The following is an 18091-nucleotide window of genomic DNA, read 5'->3' as shown; positions in this document are numbered from 1 at the left end:
AAAAATTCTTAAATTTAAAAATTCTGTGGGGTATTAAACGTGAGAGGAAAAACAGGTAAAAAGGCACCGAATGTCAGCAAATTCATGCCGGATTCAGAGACCAGAAAACCGAGAGGTTTCAATTTTTGTGTCAAAAGAAAATTACCAGTTTTTTTCATATATTTTGTTCAAAATAGTTTCACAGATAAATTGTGATTTTTTTTCAGTTGTGAAAATGATAAATTCATGACTTTGGCAGAATAAATGAATGTTATTGATGTCATTAGGCAATGACAGGCACTACGGTTTTCTTTAGAGATACAGAAATAAAATGTATCTGATATATTAAATGTAGTTAATATATACATTATTGGTAAAGAAAATCTGTATCATTACTATTCAAGACCAAAAAAAAAAAAAACAACACCATTTGGCTTCTGTTGCAGAATTAATTTAAGAACAGCATCAAGATATCTTTATAAAATTCTTTAATTGAAAACCTAACAAGTTCTCAACGAGTTATTCTATATTTTCCATACTGTCTCTCCCTTCCCCCACTGTCTAAAATGAGAATGAAAAAAGCTCATTGGCTCACTAATTTTAACTAAGGAATGTTTATATTCAACAATACTTATAGTAAAAACCACCAACTAAAAAAGAATACTAAGTAATAACAATGCATTGCTTATTTGACAAGGAGAAAACATCTCCATTATCTTTAAGAAAGAATCTGTTTAATTAAATGTGTGAGTGTCTGGAATATACTTATTTGAAAAAGGGGGGTTTTTTGGGGGGGAGGGGCTGTGTTTAGTTGATGGAGCCTGATAAAGCAGTTTTGCTTCTTAATCATCTTGTTGATATTTATTGATATCTGAAAAAAAGAATTGGATTTTTTTGGTGGGAGAGGGGAACATGCCATTTTGACCTAGTGATTCTTTAATCATGCTTTTAAAATGATTAAATGTTTACTTAGAACACTTTAGGTGAAGTCTTCCAGAAGTTTTTAAAAATCAAAAATATTTCCAAAAAACCTTCAGTTATTTAGGTGAAATGGCAGTTACATAAAATAGTCAAAGTTGAAACTGCTTTTAAAGATATCCAGTTTTTTCTTAGGGAAAAAAATAAAGCAAAGAAATGTATGGTGTGCTCACAACTAAAATCCATCTCCTAATTATGAAACTATACATTCTTATTTCTAGGACTATTACTTCAAAGAGAGGGAAATGCTTAAAAATATTTTGGAGTTCTTTCTAATCAAATAGTACTTAGGCTTAATTAAATGCCAACCTATCAAAATTTAAACATTGAAAATCTATTGTGTTTCTAAAAATTGTACCCCTCCTACCTGCTTTGAATAATTTACTTGGTGGCTAATGAAATAAAAGACACAAAGTTCCATTCCATTCCAAGTGTCATAGTACTTTGTTTTTCAAAGGTTAATCTTTATTGAACATCTTATAAAAACTATTTTAGGAAATTTAGAAATTCTTTTAAAGTGGATTGTAAAATTAGGATTTAAGGAACTTGAGTCACAATTTTTTCAGGATTGAAGTAGAGTATAAATAAATCATAACTAATTTTGACATTTGGGGTAAAGTTAATTAAAATGTAGGAATAAATGGTCTTTGATTCAACAACTTGGTGTCTAAAGAGCTTATAAAATATTTTTAGTACACAAATATTATGTCTGTTCAAAGCTCTAAATGCTTATAAGATATACCATCATGTGTCATAGCTATTTAAATGCAAGAATCATATTTTCTTTTTAAAGTTTATTTTAAAAACTTTATTGTGAAATATACATACAAAAGAAAGTATAAAACAGGTTTCTACAATTTAAAGAGAAAGGAAAATATAACTGGAGCAACAAGTTCTCAACAAGTACTTTGAAAAGTAGATTTGAGATAGGTCATAATATCAGTGTTTAAATTTGGTGTTACATCAATTATGTCTATTATTGTCCCAGGGATTTTGGTAAATCCTTTAGAGTAGTGGCTATTAATATCTATAGGGACACTTTTTAAGGCAGAAAAACAGTTAAAACCATAGGTTATGAAAGTTCTATAGGCCTTTGAAAAATCCATAGGGTTTCTTTTTTGGTAGAAAAACTGTGCTTATATCTACTTATATTTTTTGACAAAGGAGCACCACAAGAATCTATCTTCTTGTTTCCCAAGCATGGATATTTGACCTCATCCAAAGCTGTGGCTTCGACTCTTGATATCATTACTGGTGATCCACAAATTCATATTTCTAGCTCAGACCTCTCTGTTGGACTTCATATACCTGTACATACACTGAAAAGAGGCCATTGACTTTTAGCTCTTAGGAAGTTAATGATATGATGTCTGGGTCTTGCTTCAAATACTAGAGGAAGAGAGGGAATGGGTGGAGTATAGATGAAACAAGATTATTATGAGTTTTTAATTGTTGAAGCTGAGTGAGAATACATACAACTTCATTACACTCTACTTTTGTGTATTTAAATTTTCCCATAATAAAAGGTGAGTAAAAATATTAATTTGTGGAAAGTAGTTTTTGCAGTGTATTGAGGAAATTGAGCTTCCCATCTTTGGGGCTCATACAATATTGTTCACATAAATCACTTTATCTGTTCTCAAGTCTTGTGAGGTTGGTTGGTGTGAGGCTCAGGGTAGTTTGGTTATTTACTCAAAATCACATAGCTGGTAAGTGGCAGAGTTTGGCAGAACTTGGTCTTCAGATCCCATGTTCATTTGGCTGTACGAGCTACCTAAAATATGTTAACAAACATTAATTTTAAAAAAAGACACCATATCACAAATCAGATTAGCAGATTGACATCAACAAACATGCTTTATCTGAGTTCAAAATTCGAGTTTTGGTAAACTGAAAATTATTTCCTAGGACATTATTACATTTATGTTTCTGGGCATAAATTCGAGTTTTGGTAACTGAAAATTATTTCCTAGGACATTATTACATTTATGTTCCTGGGCATCACTTCAATATCATTTAATGTGTTCGGAAAGATTAACAGAGTGTTAAATGAGAAGACTAGTCATACCAGGTCTATCTCACCTTTTAATTTCTTATTAATTTTAATTCCTTACTAATTTTTAATTTCTAAGTAATCTTAAAATTCCTGTCTTTTTCATGTTTATGAATAGTGTTTTCTATTCTTGGCTGAGCCTTTTTTGCTTCTCAGAATATTGCTTTGCTATGTTATAGGAGGTCTAATACAGGGAAAGTTGTGTAAACCAGATATGGGTTGAGATTCGGTTAATGACTTGTAAATGAGGCTTAATTTATTTGTTAACAGATGTTTGGAATCTTTTTTCTAACTATGCTAACTTCAGAACTTCTCTTCAAGTTTTGAAGTTTGTAGCTTAATTTTAAAAATCTCACTGAGCAAATCCTTGTCTTTTTAGGGTAAATTTTATTTTTCAGAGCTAACTCTGAAAATTAAAAAATGGTTTAACAAGTTGGGTAATATAGATCACATAACTTTATAGATACTGATTTCCTTTATTGAAAAGCAAAAGCAGAAGTCTTGTTTAAATTGTATCTTTATTTCCTCAGGTTTTAAAAACTGTTCATCTCATGAGTCTATTCCTGCTACTGACCTCTTCAGTTTTCCTCTTACCTGATATAAAAAAAACAAAGGTTGTCTGTTCATTTTTATTAATGTTTGGAGAAGAAAAAAACTAGCATCTCTTTGCTCCCTGTATTTCTTCGGGTGAGACATGAACTAATCGTGTTTTCAGATCAGCACCTGATAATTCCTGCATGCCTTTTTTTTTTAAGATTTTTTTTTTGATGTAGACCGTTTTTAAAGACTTTATTGACTTTGTTACAATATTCCTTCTGTTTTATGTTTTGGTGTTTTGGCCGTGAGGCACGTGGGATCTTAGCTCCACGACCAGGGATCGAACCTGCATCCCCTGCATTGGAAGGTGAAGTCTTAACCACTGGACAGCGAGGGAAGTCCCCTGCATGCCTTTTAATTTGTTCATTTTGGAATTGAGATCCACCCCCCTCCCCGAGGTTGTATTCCACTAAATCTGTTGTTCCAAGAGGGATTAGAAGTCAGTGGGGGTCCTAGAGTAAGCGAAGTCTAAGAGATAGGACTAAGTTTTCCTTTACTGGAAGTGCTTGGCACAATGGCAGGCACATGGTAGGTCTCAAAGGTTTGTTGAGTGAATGAAAGAATGAAATCCAGTCATCAGACTTGAAACAGATTTAAATGTAGTTTATCTCAGAAATAGAGTTGTCCTTTTTCTTTGTGGTATTCAGTTAGTTTAAATGGATTAGATAGCATGTTTTCTTTTTTTTTTTTTGACAGCATGTTTTCTTAATCTCTTTTAATCATCCTTAGAATCAAGATCTTTTGGTTACTTCTTACTCTTACATCTTTTGTCAGATTTAAGACCATTTCAAAATTTAGTTCATTAAAATTTTAAGCTATAAAATATATTTTAAAGTCCACAAAATGTATGTTTTATCATTTGGTTATCAACTTATTATGAAATCACCACATTGAGGTCAAGGAGTGGAGCATTATTGGGACCACAGAAATCCCTGAGTATCTCTTGCCCATTACAAGCACTTCTGTCTCCCCAGAGGTAACCACTATCCTATCATTTATCGTAGTGGTTTTCTTGCATTTCTCTTTTATATATATATATATATTTATTTATTTATTTTTATTTATTTTTGGCTGAGTTGGGTCTTCGTTGCTGTGTGTGGGCTTTCTCTAGTTATGGTGAGCAGGGGCAACTCTTCATTGTGGTGCGCGGGCTTCTCATTGTGGTGGCTTCTCTTGTTGTGGAGCACGGGCTCTAGGCATACGGGCTTCAATAGTTGCAGCACGCGGGCTCAGTAGTTGTGGCTCGCGGACTCTAGATTGCAGGCTCAGTTGTGGAGCACAGGCCTATTTGCTCCACAGCATGTGGGATCTTCCCGGCCCAGGGCTCGAACCGATGTCCCCTTCATTGGCAGGCGGACTCTCAACCGTTGTGCCACCAGGGAAGTTCCTGCGTTTCTCTTTTAATTTAACCACCTGTACATGCATTCATAAACAATATGTATTTTGAATTTTATATGAAGTTATTTTTGTAACTTGCTTTTTTCACTTAACATTATGTTTATAAGATTCATCCATGTCATTGTGCATTTCTATAGCTTCTTCACTTTCATTGCTATATGCTGTATAGTATTCCATTGTATGAATATACTACAATTTATTTATTTATTTAAAATTTTGGGCTTCCCTGGTGGCGCAGTGGTTAAGAGTCCGCCTGCCGATGCAGGGGACACGGGTTCGTGCCCCGGTCTGGGAAGATCCCACATGCCGCAGAGCGGCTAGGCCCGTGAGCCATGGCGCTGAGCCTGCGCGTCCGGAGCCTGTGCTCCGCAAGGGGAGAGGCCACAACAGTGAGAGGCCTGCCTACCGCAAAAAAAAAAAAAAAAAAAAAAAAAAAAAAAAATTTTTATTTTATATTGGAGCATGGTTGATTAACAATGTTGTGTTAGTTTCAAGTGTACAGCAAAGTGATTCAGTTATACATATACATCATTTGTTCTACTGTTGATAGGTATTTGGGATGTTTCTAGTTTGGGGAAATTACAAGGATGCTGCTCTGAACATTCTTTTATGTGTATCCTGGTGCACATAAAGATGCAAATCTCTAGAGTATATCCTAGGAGTGAAATTTCTGAGCCATAAGGGATGCATATTTTCAACTTGACTAGATACTGGCACAGTTTTCCAAATTGGTTGTGTTAATTTATATTCCCAAATAGTGTATGAGAATTTCAGTTGCTCCATATCTTTGCCAAAGCTTAGTATTATTAACGTTTTAAAATTTTGTCAATTTGTTGGGTGTGTAGTAATATCTCATTATGTTTTTTAATTTGTATTTTCTCGATTACTGGTGAGATTGAGCCCCTATTCTTATATTTGTTGTTTATATGGATATCTTCTTTTGTGGAGTGCCTATTCTTATATTTCCCTCTTTTTCTTTTAGATTGTCTACCTTTTCTCTTTGATTTGTAAGAACTCTTTACATATTTTGAATTCAAGTCCTTTGTCACTTATATGTGTTGCATATATTTTTCCCATTTTGTGGATTGTCCTTTCATTCTTTCTTAAAGTGTTTTTAAGTAGCCGAATATGTTAATCTTTTCCCTTATGATTGGTGTCTTTTGTGTGTCTTTTTTAGGAAATCCTTTCTTACCTCATGATCATGAAAATATTTCCCCATATTTTCTTATCAAAGATTTCTTTTAAAAGTTTTGCCATAGATATTTATCATCTGACTTTTTTGTAGTATGCAATATTTGGCAATGGTTCCTCTTCTTCCGTCTTGAAACTTCATCTGCTCACATGACTGCAAATGTCATCTTTATGTTGCTAATTCCAAAAATCTGTATTTTTGGTATTGACTATACTCATTAGCTGAGATCCTTATTTCCAACTGCCTCCTGGATCTTTCCACTTGAATGTCTTGCAAATATCTGCAAATGTAACAGTTCAGAGCTCATTTAAAAAAATCTTTATTGTTTTTTGTTTAGATTAATCATCCTACAAGCCAAAATACATGGTGGAATCTCTGACTCTTCTCTTCTTACCTTCTTCATCCAAATACCCATCATGTCCAAGTGATTCTGCTTCTGAAATGCCTGTCAAATCCATTCATTCCCTTCTCTCCAGTTCTACAATTACTGCTCAGAGTTCTACCTAGTCTGGTATAATAGCCTTCTAATTGGTTTTCCTGCCTTCCTTCTATCCCCCTTCTCTAGTCAGTCATTCACACTGCCACAGAGTTTTCTAAGACACAAATCACACCTCTTTCCTGCTTTTATGGCTTTTCGTTGCCTTCATTATAACAAAAAGTTCAAATTCCTTTACATGGCTTCTACCACTACTCTGCAGAAATCTCATGTTTTAGCCACACCAGGCTACTTATTGTTTCCCAAAGAAGCTGTGTACTTTCATTGTGCCTTTTTTCATGTTGTTCCCTCTGCTTGGAATAGTCTTCCTTCTACCTCTTCCCACTGGGAAAATCCTATTCCTTCCACCACCATTCCCAGAAAGAATGAGTCCTTCCTGTCTCTGGGCTTCCCATAGCACTTTGTTTATACCTTTATTGCAGTACTCATCATATTGCTTTATATTTATTACTTTATGTATCTGTCTCCTATGCCAGACTATGAGGTTTTTGAAGACAGAGAATATGTTTTATTAATCTTTTTAGTCTCAGAATCTAGCAGTGCCTGGTACAAAATAATACTCAATAAATACTTGAGTTAAATAATTGTGCTAACCTTAAAAAAGAAAATAGAAGTGTATGCATTGACTTAAGAGTTGTGAGCAAGGAAAAATGTTCGTAGAAGAGTACAATGGGCTGTTTTATGTGAGTGGGTTCCAGCTGAAAAGATTAGAACGTGTGGCTCTGGCTCAATACTAACTGAAGGGACAAAAATAATCTTAAAAGAATAAATAAAAATTGACTGAGTTCTCATTTTTTAAAGGCTGACTTACGTTTCAAATGGACTTGAAATACCAAGTTAAATTTGTTTTTAAAATGTAAGAAGTTCACAGTACTGCTGGAGAAATTTGTGTCTTTTTTAGAGAACACATTAATGAGCATAATCTATTACTACAAGTTTTTATAATACCAAATACATCTGTTTTGACAGTGCTTGCTAACTTTTACTCTGTAAGGTGCTGGTAAATCAGAACAGTGACAGGTTAACAGTTCTTGAATGTACTATTTCTGTAGACTCTCATAAAAATTAGAACTTCTGGTGACTAGAATACAAATACGCATCTAAGGTTCACAGAGCACAGGCACAACACAATTAAATTGGGCCTAGATAGTTTATTACAGTTCATCTGGAGGAAGTAGGGTTAGTGTTCAGTAACATTATTATCTTTCTTTTCATGTTAACTGATTAATTGTATGAACAAGATTATTCTAAATACAAAATGTTCTTAGTAGATAAATTTAAAGAGCAAATTGATTTTTCATTTAAATACTTTATATTGTTTATATCCAGAATTCTGATTAGAGTAAATCTTTAAGGAAGCTTTAAAAAGGTCATCTGTATGTGCAGGTAAGGTATCTTTTGATGATGAATTTATAAAATAAATCAGCCCCTAATCAAAAAAACAACTTCCAGATAAACATGGTCAATTGAATAAATGTGTTTATTTTCACTCCCTCTTGAAAACATACTAAAATGAAAGTCAAGGAATAAAGAAAGGCATGAACTCCATAAGGACAAAGAGAAGTTAAGAGGAGATGTCAACAGAATTTTGGAAGCTGGGACATCAGTAGGTGAGTGGTAGCTATCTTAGTAAAGAAAGCTTAACCCTTAGTCTGTACAGCTGCCTTCCACCTGCCACACCTGGCTAGCCAAGATAGCAGTTATTAGCCAATGGCTGTACAGATATCGATGGTTTCCAGGCAAGTGGCCAGCATGAACTTGGTAGGGAACCAAAGCTCTGTCTTGGATGATATGATTTCAATACATGTGCCTAGACTCTTTGAGCCTGGGAATAACTGAACATTCATGGCTGAAATATGCTATGTAAGCATATATTATGAATAATTGCAAGAGTAAGATGATGGCGTCTAAGGAAGACCCTCAGTGGCTCTGTTAATTTAACAAGGGTATCATAAGTCTAGGTATTATGCAATTATAATATCTAGAGCTACACAGTCCAGTATGGTAGCCAGTAGCCACACGTGGCTTTTGAGCTATTGAAATATGACTGATTTGGATGGAGATGTAATTTTTTTGTTCTATTTATTTATTTGGTTGCACTGGGTCTTCGTTGCGGCTCACAGGCTACTTAGTTGTGGCACGTGGGCTCCTTAGTTGTGGCATGCAGAACTCTGTTGCGGCATGCATGTGGGATCCCTGACCAGGGATCGAACCCGGGCCCCCTGCATTGGGAGCATGGAGTCTTATCCACTGTGCCACCAGGGAAGTCTCCCCGAGGTGTAATTTAAGGAAAGAATTCACCCTGAATTTCAAAGACTCAGTATTTTAAAATGTAAAATATCTCATTAATAATTTTATACTGTGTAGCTGCTTGTAGAAATATGTATATATTGTCTTAAATAAATTATTGAAAATATTTCACCTATTTCTTTTTTTCTTTTCTAACATGAATACTAAACAATTTTAAGTTACATATGTGCTCTTATTATTTTTCTTTTATACAGCTCTGAAGAGAGGTATTGATCCTCAGGGCTGGCTAGTATTGTTCCCTGGTCTGTTTACACGGGTGTTTAAAAAGAAGGTATTCTAAATGGGGACGTGTGCCATACTGTGCAGCATCTCTCAGTAGCACCTAAAGTACTGCAGTATGTACCTTTGCCAAAGTACAAAATTAATGGCGTATGAGTCTGTTTATTGAATAAAAGGGAATAGTCTAAACTTATCAATAGACATCTTGCTAAAATTTGTAATTTTCTTGTTATCCATTTACCGTGTCTCTTCAGCACAACTGAATCCCTATAACTCCCTGTAGCTGATTACTGAATGTTATAAGAGAAAATTACGCAGTTGATCCAACTGAAAATACTGTAGTTTTGGTTACCAACCTGGCCTTGGGTTCTCATTCTTTCTAGCTATATTTTCATGTTTTCCTTTTTTTAAAAAATTAATTCATTCATTAATTTATTTTTTGGCTGTGTTGGGTCTTCACTGCTGCAACTTTCTCTAGTTGTGGTGCGCAGGCTTCTCATTGCGGTGGCTTCTCTTTGTTGTGGAGCACAGGCTCTAGGCGTGCAGGCTTCAGTAGTTGTGGCTCACAGGCTCTAGAGTGCAGGCTCAGTAGTTGTGGGACATGGGCCCAGCTGCTCCGCGGCATGTGGGCTCTTCCCGGACCATGGCTTGAACGCATGTCTCCTGCATTGGCAGGCAGATTCTTAACCACTGTGCCACCAGGGAAGTCCCTCATGTTTTCCTAATCATCTCTTTAACTTAGTCCTGATAGTGGCCATTTAAAACGTCTTTCATTCTTCCCAGACCTCTTATCCTTGTTCTTAGAAGATGACCTTACTTCCTACTTCACTGAGAAAATGCTGTAGTAGGCATCAAAGAAGAATGCCTTTGACTTTCAATTTTTGTATATATATTTATATATATGCCATACCTACAGTCTAAGTGCACTCATAGCACTGTCCAGTTCTCATCTCCTGTCGCAGGATAATCTCTGTTTCTGTGTTCTGTATCCCATACCCTCTCTTTTGGCATCTTCAGTTTTTTCTCCTTCTCTATTGGCTTCATCCCAACAGTACTTAAACATGCTGTAACCTCTGCCATCTTAAAAAAAATCTTCTCTTGACATCTTGTCCTCCTATACCTACCACTAGGTCTTCTTCTGTTTAACTGTTGAGCTTCTTGAAAAAATTGTCTATTTGTTGTTTCCACATTCCCACCTTCTATTCACTTTTTAATTCAGTGCAATAAAGCTTCTGTTCTGGAGACTGCTTTTGCCAGAGTCCCTAGTAACTCATGTTTGTGATCTGAGGGAACAATTTTCAGTCTTAATCATAGTTAATCTCTCTACAGCATTTGACACTAATAGTCATTTTCTCTTCTATGAAGTACTTTTTCCCCTTGTTTTTTGTGATACTGTACTCTTCTAGTTTTTATTCTAATGTCCCTTCTTCATAGTCTTTGTGATTCCCTCTTTTCTGTATGGAGAGAATATGCCTGAAGGTACGTGGAGAGAAAGAAAGGCCTGGACATTCCAGCATCCCAGGTGAACCCAGACTTTTAGATGTTCCTGCCAAGATGCCAGACCTATGAGAGAGCCACCTTACATGCTCCATACCCAGAAAGTTCCCAGATAATTTCAGCCACAGGTGACATCACATGAAGCTGTAGAACTGCCTAACTGAGCGCAGTTAATCCACAGAATAATGAGAGATAACAAAATTGTTGTTGTTTTAAACCCTAAACTTGTGGTGGTTTATTTCACAATGGATAAAACCAAAACAAACTCTCTCTGTTCTGTTTACTACTTCAGTCTCATCTCTGATAATTCACCTTTGACACTTTAAGATCCACCTCCAGTAAGCTGCTTGAAGTTTCCTGAATGAACTCTACTTTTTCTTCTAGACTTTTTGCTCCCAGTGTCAGCAACATTTTCTTCTTTTTTAAAAAATATACTTATTTATTTAGGCCGCGCCAGGTCTTATTTGCAGCATGCGGGATCTTCGTTGCGGCATGCATGCGGGATCTAGTTCCCTGATCAGGGATCGAACCTGGGCTCCCTGCGTTGGGAGCACAGAGTCTTACCCACTGGACCACCACGGAAGTCACCATTTTCTTTTTCAACCTACACCCTCCCCCCACCAAATTTCTACTCAACTTTCAAGTTTTTACTCAGATATCCCTAAAACCCTGGGTGAGTAAGTTAATTGCCATGTTGTGTCCTCTCATAGTAGCAAGTACTCTTATTGGCAGTATAATGGTTGAAAATATAGTGTCAAGTAGTGTAATATTTTACAAGTTACTTAGGCTTCCTAACCTTCAGTTTATTCATCAGTAAAATGAGGATGATAATAATGGCAATTACCTAGTTTGTTGGGTGCATGTAAGAGTACTCAAAAAATATTAGCTTTTATTAATGTTATTAACACATTATCATAAGTGCCTTTTCATCAGTTTATCCCTACAGTCTAGCCAAGTGCCTGGTACAAGTGTCTAGCCAAGTGTCTTATTTCCAAAATTTTTTCATTACTCCAGTTAGAAACTCTGTCCCATTAAGCAAGAACTTCCCATTAATTCCTCCCCCCAGATTCTGGTAACCTCTGGTCTACTTTCTTTCTCTATGAATTTGCTTATTCTAGATATCTCATATAAGTGAAGACACAATATGTGTCCTTCTGTGACAGGCTTGTTTCACTTAGCATAATGTCATCAAGGTTCATCCATATTGTAGCAAGTGCCAGAATTTTCTTCCTTTTTAAGGATGAATATTACATTGTTTGTATATACCACATTTTGTTTGTCCATTCATCTGTCGGTGAACACTTGGCTTGCTACTGGCTATTGTAGATAACACTGCTCTGAACATAAGTGTACAAATTTATTAGTTTATTAGGGTTTCGATAACAAAATACCACTGACTGGGTGGCTTAACCAACAGTAATTTATTTTCTCACAGTTCTAGAGGCTAGAAGTCCGAGATAAAGGTGTCATCAGAGTTGATTTCGCCTGAGACCTCTCTCCTTGGCTTGCAGTTGGCTACCTTCTTGTTGTGTCCTCACGTGGCCTTTTCTCTGTGTGTTCACATCCCTGGTGTCTCTTCCTCTTCTTAAAAGGTAACAAGTTGTATTGGATTATGGCTCACCATTTGAACTTATTTAACCTTAATTACCTATTTAAATGCCTTATCTCCAAATACAGTCACATTCTGTGGTGTACTGGGGTTTAGGACTTCAATGTATGACTTTTGGGGGTACACAGTTCAGTTCATTACAACAAATGTCTGTTTGAGACCCTGCTTTCAATACTTTCAGGTATATTCCACAGAAGTGGAATTGCTAGGTTGTGTGGTAATTCTATTTAAAATTTTTTGAGGGACCAGTATACTGCTTTGTATAGTGGCTGCGCCATTTTACATTCTCGCCAACTGTACACAAAACTTCCAGTTTTTCTACATATTCACCAGCAGTTGGTATTTTCTGTTTTTTTTGTTTGTTTGTTTTCATTTTTTAGATAGTAGCCCTTCTAATTGGTGTTAGGAGGATTTTATTCTTTTTGATACTGTTATGAATGAAATTGCTTTCTTTTTCAGATTGTTCATTGCTAGTGTATAGAAATACAACTGATTTTTACCCGTTGATTTTGTATCTTGCAGCTTTCTTGAATTTATTTCTTAGCTCTAACAGTTTTGTTTTGTGGATTCTTTAGAGTCTTCTACCTAGACGATCATATAAACTACAAATAGACATAGTTTTATTTCTTCCTTTTCAATATGGATGGCTTTTATTTTTCTTGCCTAATTGCTCTGGCTAGAGTTTCTAACACTATGTTGAATAGAAGTGGCAAAAGTGGACATCCTTGTCTTATTCCTGATTTTAAAGGAAACCAAGCCTGTTTTTTCCATAAAGTAAAATCTTCCACAAATGGAGAGTGGTCTTTCACATTTGGGATATAATTCTCATTAGCTTGCTTTGAATGAGGAAATACAATCGCTTATTAAGAACAAGAGGAGGGCTTCCCTGGTGGCGCAGTGGTTGAGAGTCCGCCTGCCGATGCAGGGGACACGGGTTCATGCCCTGGTTCGGGAGGATCCCACATGCCGTGGAGCGGCTGGGCCCGTGAGCCATGGCCGCTGAGCCTGCGCGTCCGGAGCCTGTGCTCCGCAACGGGAGAGACCACAACAGTGAGAGGCCCGCATACAGCAAAAAAAAAAAAAAAAAAAGAACAAGAGGAATAAAGTGTGGGATGGAAAGAGTTGGGACAAAGCTAGGCTGAAGTTGGGATGATAGACAGGTATGGGAGAACATTACAAGGCATGCGTGACAAGATGTTCAAACAGAGGTGGGGTCAGGAACATATAAGAATCATCCCACCACTAGGAGGCAGTCCCTAGCTGTCTTAGGGCTAGATCCTGAACAAATGGACAGGACTCTACAAGTTATTAGCAACTGTAATGGATGTTCATAGCATATAACAGGTATTTTTATTTTTATTTATTTATTTATTTATTTTGCGGTACACGGGCCTCTCACTGCTGTGGCCTCTCCCATTGCGGAGCACAGGCTCCAGACGTGCAGGCTCAGCGGCCATGGCTCACGGGCCCAGCCACTCTGCGGCATGTGGGATCTTCCCGGACCGGGGCACGAACCCGTGTCCCCTGCATCGGCAGGCAGACTCTCAACCACTGCACCACCAGGGAAGCCCAACAGGTATTTTTATAAATTAGGAATGAACAGGAAGTGAAAAATAAGTGTAGTTCATAAAAGCTCCCTGTAAACTTGGCTTCATTGATATAGAGTCCATGTAGTTATTATCTACACTTTAAGAGTTAAAGAGGGTGCTACTAATGATCTTCCCTGAAAAGCAGATGTGAACTGATTGTCCCAAGCAGACTGGGACATAAGATATCCTATTTGTAGAGCTCTTCTCATTCATAGCAATAGATTACAACTGCAGTTAATCTTAGGAATGTTTAGTCATGATGGCATATTGATTAATTTCTGTAAAAAAACTGACTGCTAAAACAATCTAGATGTGGGTTCATAAGGTTGAGAAATTTAGTGTAAATCACTTCAGATTACAAATGAACATAGATAATAAAGGATAATTTACAAAGAATGTAGAGATCTTTGTTGCTGTTACCTCTATTATTGCATATAACTAAATCTAGGCTCTAAGCTGGACTGCCCTTTAGGCAACTTTTTTTGTCTGTTACACTGAGTCAGAGTAATTCTTACAGTGATGTAACTTTCTGTGATGATTGATGATGAGTTTATAGCTCACTTATTTTATTTTTTTAAGAATTTTTTGATGTGGACCATTTTTAAAGTCTTTATTGAATTTGTTACAATATTGCTTCTGTTTTATGTTTTGGTTTTTTGGCCGTGAGGCATGTGGGATCTTAGCTTCCCGACAAGGGATCAAATCCGCATCCCCTGCATTGGAAGGCAAAGTCTTAACCACTTAACCACTTCCAGGACTGCCCTGGAAGTCCCCTATAGCTCATTTATGCTTACTGTTATTTTCTGAAAGTTTATAATAGCATCTATGAGTCAATTGATTCACCTATATATGACAGAATCTGTTTTCTGTAAGTAGTATGTCTTTCTTCTGGAAAAACCTCCTCCATGAAAGGATGTATATGTTACTTAGGTACAGGGCTACAATCTGCTATCAACCTAAAACTTTAGGAATTTATGTCATACCATATTAGTAAACTGTCATGACTATGACAGTGTGATCTATAACTTTTCTTAAATTTTAAAAAGTAATTAGTTTATATTTTTGGTTACATTACATTATATTGTTAATATATATTATATATAGTTTTTTTAGTTTATATTTTCACAAATGTTCAGAAGGTAACTGGCATTTAGTTCTTTAATTATTTTGACTATTCCTTTGTTTCCTTCCCTACCCTGTAAGTTCCATGAAGGCATACAGACCTGTGCTACACCTCTTTGAGCTTCAGTGTAATCAAGTGCTAGGCACATAGTAAAGGCTTACTGATAAATGGTTATGTCTTAAACATACCATATTTTCCAGTATTTACCTTAACCATACCATATTTGTGGTTTTGTTTAATTTATTCATGATTTTGCTCAGTCATAGGTTGTCTTAATTGAAATTCTCATCTTTATGGAACTAAAGCTTATAGATCAATGGTTCTCAATCTCATCAGACTGAACATCCTTCTTTTAAAAATTAATGCTTTGTAACATCCACTGTATTATCCTGAAATAAAATTTATAGGCAATACAACCTATTTATACATCTAATTTTGAAAGACAGTATAATGTTTGAAATTGTATTAAGGAGCAATAAAGGAAATGGATTCATAATAAAATATTAGATTTCAATATATAAATGCTCAGGCATTATTACACTGGAAGTCCTGAGGAAGTAATCAGATCTCTGTACTTGTACCAAAATCACTGTGAAATAGACGGCTACATATGCAAACTGATAGAGGTGCATTGTATTGATGTTTAAAATATTATGAGTGGTGTTTCTTTTAGTAGTGATTTTCTGCAGTGGTGAACTATTCTTGAAAAAAATTCCAAACTTTGTAGCACTGAAAAATTCAGTGCATGTCAATACCATGCAAGAATATATTGTATTTATATGTAATACGAAGTTAGATTATAGGCTCGAGTAATTATAAATAAGTTTTTCCCTTATATGGCTGTCAGGAGTTTGGAAGTCATGGGTCAGTTCTTTGTACTTGGAACTGTCCTACTTCCCGCCCACTAGCTTCTTGCCCATTTATATCAGTAACACCTCACCCATCCCAATAATTATAATACAGTAACCAAAAATGCCCCCCAAAATTTCCAAAAATATTTAAAGAATCTTTTTTTTTTTTTTGTGGTACGCAGGCCTTTCACTGTTGTGGCCTCTCCTGTTGCGGAGCACAGGCTCTGGACATACAGGCTCAGCGGCCATGGCTCACGGGCCTAGCCGCTCCGTGGCATGTGGGATCTTCCCAGACTGGGGCACGGACCCGTGTCCCCTGCATCGGCAGGTGGACTCTCAACCACTGCACCACCAGGGAAGCCCTAAAGAATCTTTTAATTTCCACAAATTAAAAAAATTTCCCTTTCTTAGAGGATTCCACCCCATTGAGAATGTTGAAAATGATTTTGATTTTCAAATAGAATCAGCATTCCTCTAATGGTGTTTTGTGATAAACTAGTTTTGGACATGTTAATGCCCTTGTGAGAGAAAATGTTCTATGGGCAAAGCAAAATAGTTTACTTTTTCTCTGAACTGTGTAACTTTTCATAGCCTTCTCTTTTTTTTTTTTTCAATTTATTTATTTATTTTTGGCTGTGTTGGGTCTTTGTTGCTGTGCACAGGCTTTTTCTAGTTGTGGTGAGCGGGGGCTACTCTTTGTTGTGGTGCATGGGCTTCTCATTGCAGTGGCTTCTCTTGTTGCGGAGCACAGGCTCTAGGCACACAGGCTTCAGGAGTTGTAGCACGCAGGCTCAGTAGTTGTAGCTTGCAGGCTCTAGAGCACAGGCTCAGTAGTTGTGGTGCACGGGCTTAGATGCTCCGCGGCATGTGGGATCTTCCCGGACCAGGGATCGAACCTGCGTCGCCTGCATTGGCAGGCGGATTCTTAACCACTGTGCCACCAGGGAAGTCTGATTACTTTTCATAGCCTTTAATGTGCTGATAGGTATTGTCAATCTACCAGAGGAAGATGCAGTGTTCCCAAAACTGCTCCATTGTGGAGTCCTTTTGAAATTGCAGAATTAGGTTACTTAAAAATATAGTCCTGTCAGGCATATTAAATCCTGTGGGTTGCACTTTGAAGATAAAGACATGAATGTCTGCAATGTACTCTATTTATAGTGGGATGTAGGCAGCCCTTGGTCATCTGGAGAACTTGAACTGCATATATCTTGCCACACGTGAGCACTTCTGTTCTTCCACAATATTATGGAACAGTTCAATCCTGGACTGTGAAATTTAATAAACCTAGGAAAAGTTATGAAAAAATTCTGAAAAACTATTACTGCACGATTGAATTTGATATCAACCTATAAGTGGCAGGAAGGTGAAGTGGCCAAAATTGGTGAAATAGTTCAATACCAGGTGTCCTTTGTTGGCTGAACTGGTCTCACATCTGACGTGGATTGTTAAAATTTTCCTTTTGTTGGTAGTTTTTTTTTTTAAATTTATTTATTTTTGGATGCATTGGGTCTTTGTTGCTGTGCGGGCTTTCTCTCTAGTTCCGGTGAGCGGGGGCTATTCTTTGTTGTGTTGTGTGGGCGTCTCATTACGGTAGCTTCTCTTGTTGCGGAGCATGGGCTCTAGGTGTGCGAGCTTCAGTAGTTGTGGCTCGCGGGCTCAGTAGTTGTGGCTCGTGGGCTCTAGAGCACAATGTCAGTAGTTGTGGCGCATGGGCTTAGTTGCTCTTCAGCATGTAGGATCTTCCTGGACTAGGGCTTGAACCCGTGTCCCCTGCATTGGCAGGAGGGTTCTTTTTTTTTTTTTTAGAAAGGTCATTCATTCATTTTTTCATTCCTTCATTCATTCAGGCAGGAAACCCTCGTATATATATATTTTTTGTTTTTATTTTTGGCTGTGTTGGGTCCTCATTGCTGTGCATGGGCTTTCTCTAGTTGTGGTGAACGGGGGCTACTCTTCCTTGTGGTACACGGGCTTCTCATTGCAGTGGCTTCTCTTGTTGCAGAGCGTGGGCTCCAGGCACACGGGCTTCAGTAGTTGTGGCACGTGAGATCAGTAGTTGTGGCTTGCAAGCTCTAGAGCACAGGCTCAGTAGTTGTGGCACACAGGCCTAGTTGCTCCGTGGCATGTGGGATCTTCCTGGACCAGGGCTCGAACCCGTGTCCCCTGCATTGGCAGGTGGATTCTTAACCACTGCACC

Source organism: Hyperoodon ampullatus, assembly GCF_949752795.1.
Source record: "Hyperoodon ampullatus genome assembly, chromosome: 15".
Lineage (NCBI taxonomy): Eukaryota > Metazoa > Chordata > Mammalia > Artiodactyla > Ziphiidae > Hyperoodon > Hyperoodon ampullatus.
The sequence above is the reverse complement of the archived record's forward strand: the minus strand, read 5'-3'. Positions refer to the sequence as shown.